General features: G+C 37.1%; 1 long non-coding RNA gene across 2 annotated transcripts in view; it reads right to left on the reverse strand.

The window, feature by feature from the left end:
* Positions 1-12569, reverse strand: part of LOC121313623 — a 69732-nt gene that overhangs the window by 43381 nt on the left and 13782 nt on the right. Inside the window, exon 3 of one of the 2 annotated variants that reach the window (XR_005950017.1) lies at positions 2757-2869. The exons of the other annotated variant lie outside the window; for it this stretch is intronic. This is a non-coding gene — a long non-coding RNA (uncharacterized LOC121313623). The remainder of the gene's footprint in view (positions 1-2756; positions 2870-12569) is intronic. 2 annotated transcript variants of the gene reach the window in all.

A 12569-nucleotide genomic window follows, 5' to 3' on the forward strand; every position in this document is an offset into this window, starting at 1 on the left:
AACTCAAATATTTTTAGCTGAAACAAAAAAGGTACAATGAACATCTCAGCCAGAGGTTTTGGGGTCAAACGACAGCTGCTAATTGGAAAAAAACAAATAGAAAATAATACACACACGATAAATAAATGTAGCCTAAAATGTTTCTATTACTTCACACAGTAGATAATTGTAATGATAATTGTCTCCTCCGTTAAATCTTAAGGACTGTTTTGTTAAATGTACTGCACATAGAAATTAGTGATGTTGCTTATGAGACCACGATATTTCATAGTTTCCTTCACCCCAAACACTTCCTATGAAAGTCCAAATTGGTGCTAATATCTTCTTTCAAACAGACTTGGCTTAGTTTATAGTTACACCTCATCAGGCTTCACAACTGCTGTAGATCTCACTGTTGGTGGTAACTGTGACACAGATCTTTAAGAAGGCACAACCCATCAAGTCTTCCATAGAACCTCATTATGTTTACAGCAAATAGAAAAAAAAACTTTGATGAAATGAATAAAGATAGCAAAGTTTAATCAGCAAAACCATTAAAATTATTTTTAAAAACCAAAAATGGTTTGCTGCCTTTAGTCAAAGGCTTAAAAACTGAAAAACAATGCAAATAAAATCTATTTATGATTTCTGAACTCCTATGAAAGTACGTTATTTATTGATCTTGTATCAGGTTTAAGGACACCCCATCTAGTTTCATGAATAATTTAATTAATATCAGTAAACAAACAGATTGAATAAGTAACTGGGATGTTAGATTAATACATTACAAATAAAAGAATACAGTACATGCTGACATGAAGTCAGTACCTCCAGTGGTCTCGGAGGTAGAGCCTTTGACACCTTTGTAAAATGACTACCACAAAAGGATCATTCTTTTTTTATACAATGTATGATCGAACGCGCACAGTTTGAGATACTATAGCGGCTATGGACTCAAAGTTATATCCATGCTCTCTTGACGGGATTGCTTAAAAATTGTAATACACAGGCATACATATTTGCTGCATACAGATTATAAAATGGACTCAAGAGCTGAACTCAAACAAAGCCAATCCTTAATTATATTTTATTTTATTTTAAAATAATGTTAAATCTTTAAAAGACAGTGTCAACTGGAAAAAAAAAAAAAAAAAAAAAAAAAACTGGATTTAAAAACCCACTCGATAAATTCCAGTTTGAAACAGTTTTTTTTTTTTCTTTGATACTAACTGTTTATCATGTGGGTTTAAAAAAATGTAGTCAATTTATTCTTTCAAAAATCTTAAATATGCTCAATATTATGTTGAACTATTGCAGGTGTATAGAAAAGTGAAAAAAAAAATGACTTTACTTAGTTATTATAATGATATTGTATGAAAAAAGGACCCTTCATACTGTACTAGACTCAAAGTCCAGCACTGTTGTCTGCACTTTCCTTTATAACCACAAGATGGTACAGTTGAATGCAAAAAGCTCAGTGCTTGTGCTTTGCTCATACTGTTCATGTCCCACAGAGATAATGGGATGCAATGACTGTGCAGCAGACTGAACCAAGGGTGAAGAGTTCACTGCAAAACTGTGATTGAGATAACAGTTTGCCCGTGTCAAAAGCTAAACTAATTTTGCTGGATACCTAACTGCCTTTTTTATTTTCTATATTATCTAGAGAGAAAGAGACAAAACCACACTCGAAGGCATGGAGCAAATATAATGGACAATATCAATTTATAACTATTATACATATTGAAGATTGTGGAACTGCATATATCATCCTTACAACAGACTATTAAGTTTTATTGACAGAGAGGAATAACATCGATTTACAAGATTTCTTTTCATTCAACTGAAATGCTGCAACCTTCCTTCTTTCCAGTTTATAGGTAAATGTGTAAAACACACAGATAGGTGCAAAGGCAGTATTGGTGGTTGCCATGGTGGTTGAACATAGTCCAAATAGATATTTTTTGCACTACATCAAAACATTGTAAAGTCAATAAGGTATAACTCAGTTTGTTGAAAAGCAGGGCACTTTTTACTGTCTCGGCTTCTTTATAACATCTTCTTTATTCCTTTGACTAACAAACATTTTTGTCATTCAAATTTGAATGGTCTATTAAATTGATGCAGATGCCCCCCTGCCCTCACAGCTCTAATCTGAAAGCTAGAACTTCAACAGTGTCTGCTGTTCTCAGATTTCAGACTATACTAAAACAGCTATTTTATGGGGAAAAAAGAACAAACTTATCTTTATTTTATTATATCTTTAGTCTAACTTCTACAGTTGCACCACAATATTATCTCCCCATTCTGAGGACATGAATAGAACCATTCCATAAAGTTGTACTGTTGTATATTTTTTGCAGTTCACCACCAATATTATCCACATACAGCAGACCCTGGCTAATGTAACCCAAATTAGTGATTTGATTAAGGGCTGGTTGTAATCTGTACCATACGGTTTTGGTTTTCTAATCTTTGTTTTATGATTTATAGTTCAAAAATCAGCATCAACCAATGCAAAAAAACCCTAGAAATTGCACAAATGTTTTACACCCTTAACATAGAATTATGGTACTTAGGTTGTGATTTTTACCGCTGCGATCAAAATGCCTTTCATTATGACAACATGGATTATAGGCCAGTTTGGATTATGGTGCTCCAGATTAGACACAAATCTGCTGTACATACACGTGTGTACTAACTAAGCATGTGCAAATGTCTGTAGTTTGCAATGTAATGTTTGCAGTTCGCCCTGGTATAAATATACACAGTCTTACCTTGCTCAGAATGTAGACCGCATCCCCATGTTTGAAAGACAGCTCATCGTGTTGCCCTGCTACACAGTCCCACAGCACCTGATAGTAATTGCTGTAATCTGTGCTTTTATTAACTAAAACAAAGCAAAACAATTTTAAAAAAGTAAGAATGATACAAAATAAAAGAAACACAGAAGGGATCTATTTAAATGATCTAAAACCTGCAGATGGATAAGACACCTTTAAACCATACATAAATCCTGCTGCCTTTCTTCTTCATGGTTAACCCCCCCCCCCCCCCCCCCCACTGTGATTTGAGAGCACTATAAAAACCAGCCACTGTTTATATCATTAAAATTTAATTCCAATGGCCTGTGTTGCGACAAGAATCCCTTCCTTCTACCCAGAAACAAATTAAACAGTGAATCTGTGTTAATCGCACAGAGCAGCTTTGTGGTCATGTCAATATATGAATGAGATGTTCTTTTTTCAACACAATCCTATGAAACATTCGGTATTAAAACAAATAATTATTACATGAAAAAGAAGATAACATCGTATACCATGCATAGCAAATTTTTTATTTATTTTTTAAATACAGATTTGTTCACAATCTGTATTATTTTTTCTCATCAAGTCTACTGTATGGAATTTTTTTTTACATAGTATTCTTTTTTTAAACTAAAAATGTTACCTGTACAGTGGCACTGTAGGTTTTATTCCTACAACCTATTGTGTTTCTCCGTAAAATATTACATTTACACATTTTTCAAAATGTGACAGGGAGAGTTTCTAAGAGTGCATGGCTTCTCCTTCGCTGGCTCTGCAGGCGACATGCACAACTACACAGGAAGGGCTTTTAATCAAATACATTCCCCTCACATGCTCATGTTTGTTGTAGCACTGTGCTGTGCTAAAATGTGTCACTCAGACCATTAACTGATTGATGACTTGTTTGGCACACTTCGCTTTCTACAGCAGTCTGTATGTGGATCATTCCAGGCAGCTCAAGTCTTAAGCACCTCTTCATTTGTTAGGCAAGACAAGTAATTAATACCCAAGTCTTTTGGGAGTCAGAGATCCCCCCCAATACAGTTTGCAAGGCTGAATTTAAAAAGTACTTTTTTTTTCTGAACACATCAATTTGCTGTCATAGTAGCATGTCCATGTTCTGCATCAGAGCCCACGCTGGTAAGATTGGAATTTGAACTTATCCTAGGAATGCTCTGCTAGTTTCCGGATCTCAACGTGAATCGCAAGCTGTCGCACTCCCTAGTCGTGCGATGCATCATTGGCTTCTTGGGGATTATGGAGAAACCAGCCCGATCATTACACGACGCAGGCAAGTGTTCAGTGCTGACCAGCAGCAGGCAGTAAAGGACACTGACAGATTCCAAGGGAGTTCCCAGCTGTTCCATTACCAACACACCCTACTATAATTATATAAGAAAATAATTTAAAGAGAGTATGTGCTACTGAAGCAACACTTTTTTAAAATCCTTATGAATAGTATAAATCTTTGTCTGGTTTGACTGACACTACTTTCATTTTTTTTAAATTTTAATTATACTTTTGAAGGGGAAATGGTGGATTCTACAGGCAAATTAGTCTCAAGTCATTCAATCATTTTTTTCTTTCCTTGCTTGTTCATGTATTTTTTAGGTTGATTATCATACAAAATTACTAATTTGCAAATGCTTCATACTGTATGTCAAGTGATTTGCCAACCATATCTATTGCCTTTTTTCTTACCTGGAAAAATAAAGCATACATTAGTATTTTATGGTTAAAGCTATTTTATTAAATGAATTACCACTTTTATCAAATGTTATAATTGGGCCAAGTAAAAGAAAAAAGAAAAAAAGAAAACAAAATCTAAAACCATTTTTACTTTAGAATTATAATGACATAACAGCTTCAATTATTTAGGCTGCATAACACGTCTGCCAGCTTGGAAAAATAGATCTGCACTTACAACAATCAAAGCAGACTTTATTCATGTTAAAACTGTGTTGGTGAAAAGGGAGTGTTGATGTTTTTAAATTGGACGTTTCTTAAAGTTGGATGTACAGAGTTAATTTCAGCAGAGTTAACAAACGGACTGTGCTGTGCCGCGCTTGTTTTCCACAATTCCTTAATTTGGCTTGCTTTAGTCTCTCGTGTCACAAGCTGCGAATAGAACGTGTTTTGTTGTATTTTTGTTAATACTGTTAATACTGTTTAAGCTGTTTATGTATACCAGTTCTTACCATTTTCTACTGTGGAATATGGGTAGGAGAGTTGTTTTAACCTATTATTATTATTATTTATTATTATTATTATTATTATTATTATTATTATTATTATTATTATTATTACTACTTAGCAGATGCACTTATCCAGGGTGTCTTACAGCTGTTACAAAATATCACATTACAGCTGAGCAGTTATAAGACACAATAAAGTCAGTAGTACATAGGAGTAAATTCCAATAAAATGAAATCAATCTATTTTATGTAGTGTCTTTTACAGTGGACCACTATGTTTGAGTGCGATTTTGACGAATACCTCGTTTCCATGGACAGTCAACTTGAGTCAACTAGAGTGCGCTCAAATTGGCATGAATTCTCCCAGAACCTGAGTTGATGAATAATTCAAGTTGGTGAAAAAGGTAGCGTTTCCATGCTTTTCCGGGTTATCATGTGAACTGGGAAGTAAATACTACAGATTTCCCCCAGAAAAACTTGTCAAGACGTGAATTCGCTGCAAGCGGTATTAGTCAAATTGTCAGCGATTTAGAAGATAAATCCATCTAGATATTTTTTAACATTTGTTTCACGCAGTACATATACATAGCTCCATATCACTACAAAATCATATATATATATATATAAAGAAAAAGCAGCCGAAAGAAAAGCTTTATGCTCGTATTAATGTTTTCAAATCTTTCTATTCAGTAAAAATGGTATAATTACCGTATAACGGGAAACTTTAGTGGCAAATAAATTGTGGCTTTAATGGTGGTTTTGATTGGATAGCCAATAATACTTCCACCAATCAGACGGTTGCCTTAAAGCAAAGTCCAAATGAAGAAGCAAAACCAGGTGGGTAGATCTTCAAATGCATGAAGTAGTTAAAAGTCCAAAATGATCTGCACACTGCTAATTGAAGAGTAGCGATTAAAAAATAAATAAAAAAAACACACACTACAAAATAAAGATTATGCGAAAAAACTGTCCCATTAATCGAAGAATGGGCAAAAAGTTGATAACGTGCAAAAAGTGCTCAGTGTGTTTCGGTCACGTGACCTTTCTCACTTCTAGTGAATGAAGAACACCTGAGCATATAATATCTTAATTCAATTCCAGACAGTCAGGTGTTCAATTCAAGACAAAATATACATGGACCAATTAGTATATTCATAGATATTAGAGGGAATATATTACTAAATACTATGATGAAATTTAATTATAGGACAAGTTACAGAAATATAGCAGGGATAACAATGGCAGAAATCAGTTAATTACATCATACTGCTGATAACTGGATTTCAAAACTGTTTATGTCAGCCTTGTTATAAAGTCTGTAACAACATGTTTGTTTGTTATTGTTAAAATAAATGTGTCCTGCACCTGCTTTTACCAGTGCTTGCTAGTCTATAAACCAGTCTGAAATTATTTCGAAGCACAATAAAGTTTTCACACGTGGCAATACTATCCTACAATTACATGATACTGTGACCATTCCACTGTGTTATGATATGAACCATAGCTACAGTGCCTATGGGAAGTATTCACCCCCCTTGTATGTTTTCAGAGTTTGTTGTGTTACAACCTGAAATCTTGAAGCATTTAAATGGGATTTTTTTCCTTTGATTTACACAACCTACTCAACACTTTCAATGTGTGAAAAAAATGGGGGGGGGGGGGGGGGGGGGGGGGGGGGGTGGTGAAAAAACAAATCAAAAAACAAATCAATCAAAAATAAAAACCTGCAAAGTCTTCATTAGATAAGTATTCACCCCCTTTGCTGTGACATTCCTAAATAAGTTCAGGTGCAACCAATTGCCTTCAGAATTCACACAATAATCCATCTGTGTGCAATAAAAGTGGTTCACATGATTTCAGATTAAATACACCTGTCTCTGTAAGGTCCCACAGCTGGGTAGTGCATTCAAAGCAAAGATACTACCATGAAGACCAAGGAGCTTTTTAAACATCTCCAGGATAAAGTTGTGGAAAGGCACAGATCAGGGGAGGGGTATACAAAGATTTCAAAGGCATTGAATATCCCTTGGAGCACAGTCAAGCTGATCACTAAGAAGTGGAGGTATACGGCACCACCCAGAATCTGCTTAGAGCAGGCCGGGCTCCCAAACTGAGCAGCCGGGTAAGAAGGGCATTTGTCAGAGAAGAATTAAAAATATAAATGCAATACTGCATGTATTTTTTTCTTTGTGAATGTGCTAAGTGAACAACAGTAATTTAAAAACTGTCCAAATCCCTCACGGTAGCAAATACACCGAATTTAATACCAGTAAAATTGTCCTGTTATACTGTATGTTCCCGCCCCCTACAACATTTTTGATTGACATTTAGTGATGAAATTTCCTCCCAGCCCAAATTCAAACTTTAGAATTCAGGCCAGCCCAAGGAGTTAAGTCAGGCTTGATAATTCGGGCTCCTGCCCAAATTGGGAGCCACTTACTTAAATGTTGGGTTATTATCATAACCATGGTTTCCAGCTTTGGAATAAAATACCAAAGCTGTGCACAAGTGCCTGTAATGTAGCCATGCTCGCCCCGAGAGCAGAAGAGGGCTAGAGACACAGGTACTAGTATCATTTTTCAAACATGCTGCAATCATGTACGCAGCAACCTTGAAGGTTAATGGTCACATTTCTAATTCAGGGAACCAGGGTTATGATAATAACCCAATCAAGTAGGAAATGTAACCATTACCGAATGGCGAGTGTACCAAAGCCGTCGCAAGGCAATATTGCAGAACGACCGGTCTGCTACAAGGTTACGTATGCCTTGTTCATTACCATTCGGTACCCCAGTGACAAGTAGCTAGGGCTAAAAAAAAAATGAGGGAGAACTCACCTCTATGTTATGTTGTAAGGGTCGACCCTGAAGCCACTCTCCACACTCTAGTTCCAAAGTCAGGGTTTTGGGGATGCATCACATTCAGTCAATTGAATCTTCTGACTTTGTTTGTTATCCATTTTTGATAGTCTCTGTTTAGACAGGGCTTGCCCATGGGACTTAGCCCCATAACAGACAAAAAACTTTTGGACCGCCTCCAACTTAATAAGCTAGTGCCCGCACAGGGCAGAGCATATCGAGCTGTCGCTCCCTGTCAGACTTGAAAGGTGGATGGAAAGCCTCCAAGTCCACAGGCTGGTAGATGTGGAATGCCGAGATAGTTTTAGGCAAAAAAAGCAGGATTGGCACAAAGTGTAACCTTTCTCCTGGCTTCTGAAAAAACGAAGCAGTCTTTTGCAATTGAAAATGCTTAAATCTCACTCACTTGCTTAGCAGAGGTGATTGTAAGCAAGAAAGCCACTTTAAGGTGACAAAGATTTCAGCTCAGCTGAATGTAAGGACTCAAATGGAGGCTTCATGAGTGCCTCAAGCACTATGTTAAGCCTACAGCAAAAACAAAATCCTTCAGGAGGTGGCCAAAGCTGCCGAACTCCTTTCAAAAATTGTCCTGCCAGGAAGTGAGCTCCTGGGGAGACCGAGTCAATTTTGACATGGCAGGCCGAATGCCTGCCAGATAGACCTTTAATGGGAATGAAGATTTCCCCTTGTCAAATAGGTCCTGCAAAAATTGCATTATTACTGCCATGAGACAAATCGTGGAGTCAAACCCATGAAGAAAACACCACTTCTGAAAAGCGCCCCATTTGTACTCATACTGGGAACGTGTGGGTGCTGCTCTGGCATTTTTCAGGCTGTCAATGACCCTACTGGACAGACCCAGGTGGCTTAATTGCAGCCGTTCAAGGGCCAGACCCAGAGCTGTAGGCTCGATGGGTCGGAATGCCATAAGGTTCCCTGCGCTTGACTGAGCAGATCGTGACGTTTGGGTCGCTAAGGAGCTGCATCAGAGCTGAAAACCAAGTTTCCTGGGCCAGTAAGGGGCTATTAATAGCACCCTGGCCTGGTCCTACCTGATTTTTTCTAGACACTACAATGAGTTCCTGTCAGGGGCCGGAATTCACAGCACCAAAATAATAACCGTACGTCTTGTCTGTCTGTTATGGTACATATATTGTAAGGGGAACGGGTCATGCCATTACTTAGCATGGGAAGGGGGAGCGAGTGAATGAGTGGGGAGAATGTGTGTTGCTGTTTTCGGGGGTTGCAGAGCATGGATGTGACTGGTTGATGAGCCGGACAGCAGCGGGATATGCCGAGAGGTTATATAAAGGCATGCATGAGCCTGGGGACTGGAGACAGTCCAGCGCAGAACTTGAATAAGAAACTGTGGGTGCGACTGAGTGAGCATGTGAGTTGCGACCGGAGAGAATATGCAGTGAAAGTGCTAAGACTAAAAAGTAGGATTATTATTTTGGTGCCGTGAATTCCGGCCCCTAACAGGAATTCTCTGTAGTTTCAAATAAAACAAACATTTTGAGAATTCAACAACATCTCGCAGAGTACTACTTCCTAAACATGAAAATGTGACAATATACCAAATGAACGGATCAAGCTTATTTGGATAATTTTCAAAACTAGATGAAAGCTTTCAATTCAATCGGGATAAAACATAATCAATATTTACAGAATCTTGTTTGTCTCGTTACTTGTTAACTGTAACTTTATTGCTATACTACTTGCAAATGTTGTAAAATGGAAGGACAAACTTTGTGGCGTGAAAGCTAGATCATACACTGATGCACAAATTGGAACTTTTTGGTCTAAATGCCAAGCGTTTCGTTTGGCGCAGACCCAACACACCATCCCTACAGTCAAGCATGGTGGTGGTAGCAGCATGCTATGGGGATGCTTCTCCTCAGCAGGGACTGGAAAGCTTGTTAGAATTGAAGGAAAAATGGAAGTACAGGCAAAATACAGGCAAATACTAGAGGAAAACCTGTTTCAGTCTGCTAAAGACTTAAAACTAGGCCGAAAATTCACTTTTCAGCAGCAATGATCCAAAGCACAAGGCCAAAGCTACACTGGAGTGGCTTAAGAATAAGAATGTGAATGTCCTTGAGTGGCCCAGTCAAAGTCCTGACTTGAATCCTATTGAGAATATGTGGAAAGACTTGAAAACTGCTGGCTATAAGCAATCCCCAAGCAACTTTTGAGAGCTTGAGCAAATCTGCAAAGAATGGGCACAAATTGCACCAAGCCGGTGTGCAAAGTTGGTAGAGACTCGCCCAAAAAGACTTGCGGCTGTAATTTGCTGCCAAAGGTGCTTCGACCAAATATTGAGTTGATGAGTCTGAATACTTGAAATCAACATATTTTCTCTTTAGGTTTTGCTGACATTTACTCTAACTTATCTTACCCTTAGAAGTCTTCAGTTTGAGCATTCAAGTTTTGAATAAAATATTAAGTTTAAAAAAATGTTTATGCATCTTTTTGTAATTTCACAAAATGGGACACCATAGGAAGGGTCTGCAAGGCACTGTGTGTGTGTGTGATATATATATATATATATATATATATATATATATATATATATATATATATATATATATATATGTGTGTGTCAGGATTTGAACCCTAATTAGTCATACTTTCACTCCAACTACATAATCACTACCCTACACAGATCTACATCTTAACCCTTTCACCAGACTAGGCTATTGTTTACATTGGTCCTATCCAAATGACAATACATTGCCTCAATACAGGTTGAACAATTTTGCTATTCCCGTAACCGTAATGTGTTACAAGAAAGGCCCTGTGAAAATAGTGGCAGTTTTCTTTAAAATTCACGGCAGTGTCACAGGTAAAGTATCATATTTCGCGGAATGTGCACAGAACTACTTTAGTAATTATGTGAACAGATTACTATTATCATTAGTTTAAACATCAAATATAGAGATAAATCATCAAAATCAACATCAAAGTTATTCAACCACTTTACAATAGCTTGTGAAACAGTGTTGTAATTAACAGTCTGTAGCTAAAGTATATCTGCACGGACAGCTTTCAGTTCCAGAACGTCAGGTGCATGTTCACCATTTAGACCTTGCAAAAGAAATACAGTGTTTAGCACATACTGATGTTGGGCATCAGTCGACTCGTCAGTGACCACTGACAAGCAACCAGACTGTTTTACCAATTCCATAATCTCCTGCTTGTGATACTCGGCAACTTTAAGTAAGCATTCATGTCTCAGCTGGGCTGATGAAGGAATCACTCCACCTTTTGCTACGCTCAATCTGATGAATTTACGTAACTTTTGGTTGTCCAGTTTATCAAGAGGGATATTTCTCTCTCTAATACCTGAATCTAAATGCCTGTCAACATCTGATTCTCGGTAGTGAGCTACAGTAACGTTGCAGGATGTGTAGAAGAGCTTACCTCCATCGTTGTGTAAACTCCTGCTGGATACTGCTTTACGTGATCTGCTGCAGACACATTTTTCGCCTTTTTAGAGACATCCATTTTCTTCTTACAGTGTGTAGTATTTTGATTTTACTGCCTAGATTGCATATAGTCACATGACAATCACAGCACAGCACGTGTCGGATACACGTAACAAATACACAAACAGTTTCATTAATGTGATTTTTTTTTTGTATGAAATACAAATAATAATTATGAAATAATTAATTTTTTATTTCTTAAGAATATTACAAAAATCGTGGTATTGGGGTAATTTCATGACTTCTGCACAGCCTGTGAAATTGCAATTTACACAGGGCCCTAGTTATAAGTGAAACACAAGCCAAATTTCAAGAAACAATTGGAGCAACCTTGGCCAGCACCAAGCAAATAAGCACAACTGTAAAACCAATGGGGGTCAAGTTTGCCCCAATTGTTTCTTCTAACTTAGCTTGTGTTTTTTATATAAGTTAGAAGAAACAATTCCGTCAACCTTGGCCCCCATTGGTTTTAAAGTTGTGCTTATTTACTTTGTTCTGGGAAAGGTTGCCCAAATAGTTTCTTGAAAAACTTGGCTTGTGTTTCTGATATCTCCACTTTAAATGGCTGGGCACTTTTAATAACTTGGCGTTTTTTCACATTGTTTGATAACTTGGCTGGGCACTTTTAATAACTTGGCGTTTTTTCACATTTCCATGTTGACAAAACAAGTTAGTTGTCATTAAACTTGGATGTCCTGTAATATACATATGAGTGGATAAAAGTGCTGAAGAAGAATAAGTTTACCTTACTTGGGTGACTTATTTCTCTTAATGTATGACAGATATTGACTTTTTCTACATTTCACCTAAGAGTGTTGGGAACTACAAATTAAAAGTGAAATGGTGCTTTTGGCTGATTTACTTTTGCTGTGCCAATACCCTGAAAACATGTAAACTATCCTTGCTGTATATAAGTCTCTGGCAGTTATCGCTGACAACTTGGCGTGAAGAACTACCATTCCTCTCAATTAAGAGCAGATAGTAAGTACAATAAATGGATAAGAACAACTTCAGATAAGAGCAATTACAAATTTTACCTGTGCCATGGTCCTGAAAATAAGTGCCGAGAAGTACCTGACGAGATATATATATATATATATATATATATATATATATATTGCAAATGCCAAAAACTGGAAGCCCTATTCATAACTACCCTGTATATAAAACAAGTATGCAAATGGCAATTTACAAGTAGTCAGTATCAACATCATATCAAAGGATGTGATCAAAATGACTAAT

Source organism: Polyodon spathula, chromosome 3, assembly GCF_017654505.1.
Source record: "Polyodon spathula isolate WHYD16114869_AA chromosome 3, ASM1765450v1, whole genome shotgun sequence".
Lineage (NCBI taxonomy): Eukaryota > Metazoa > Chordata > Actinopteri > Acipenseriformes > Polyodontidae > Polyodon > Polyodon spathula.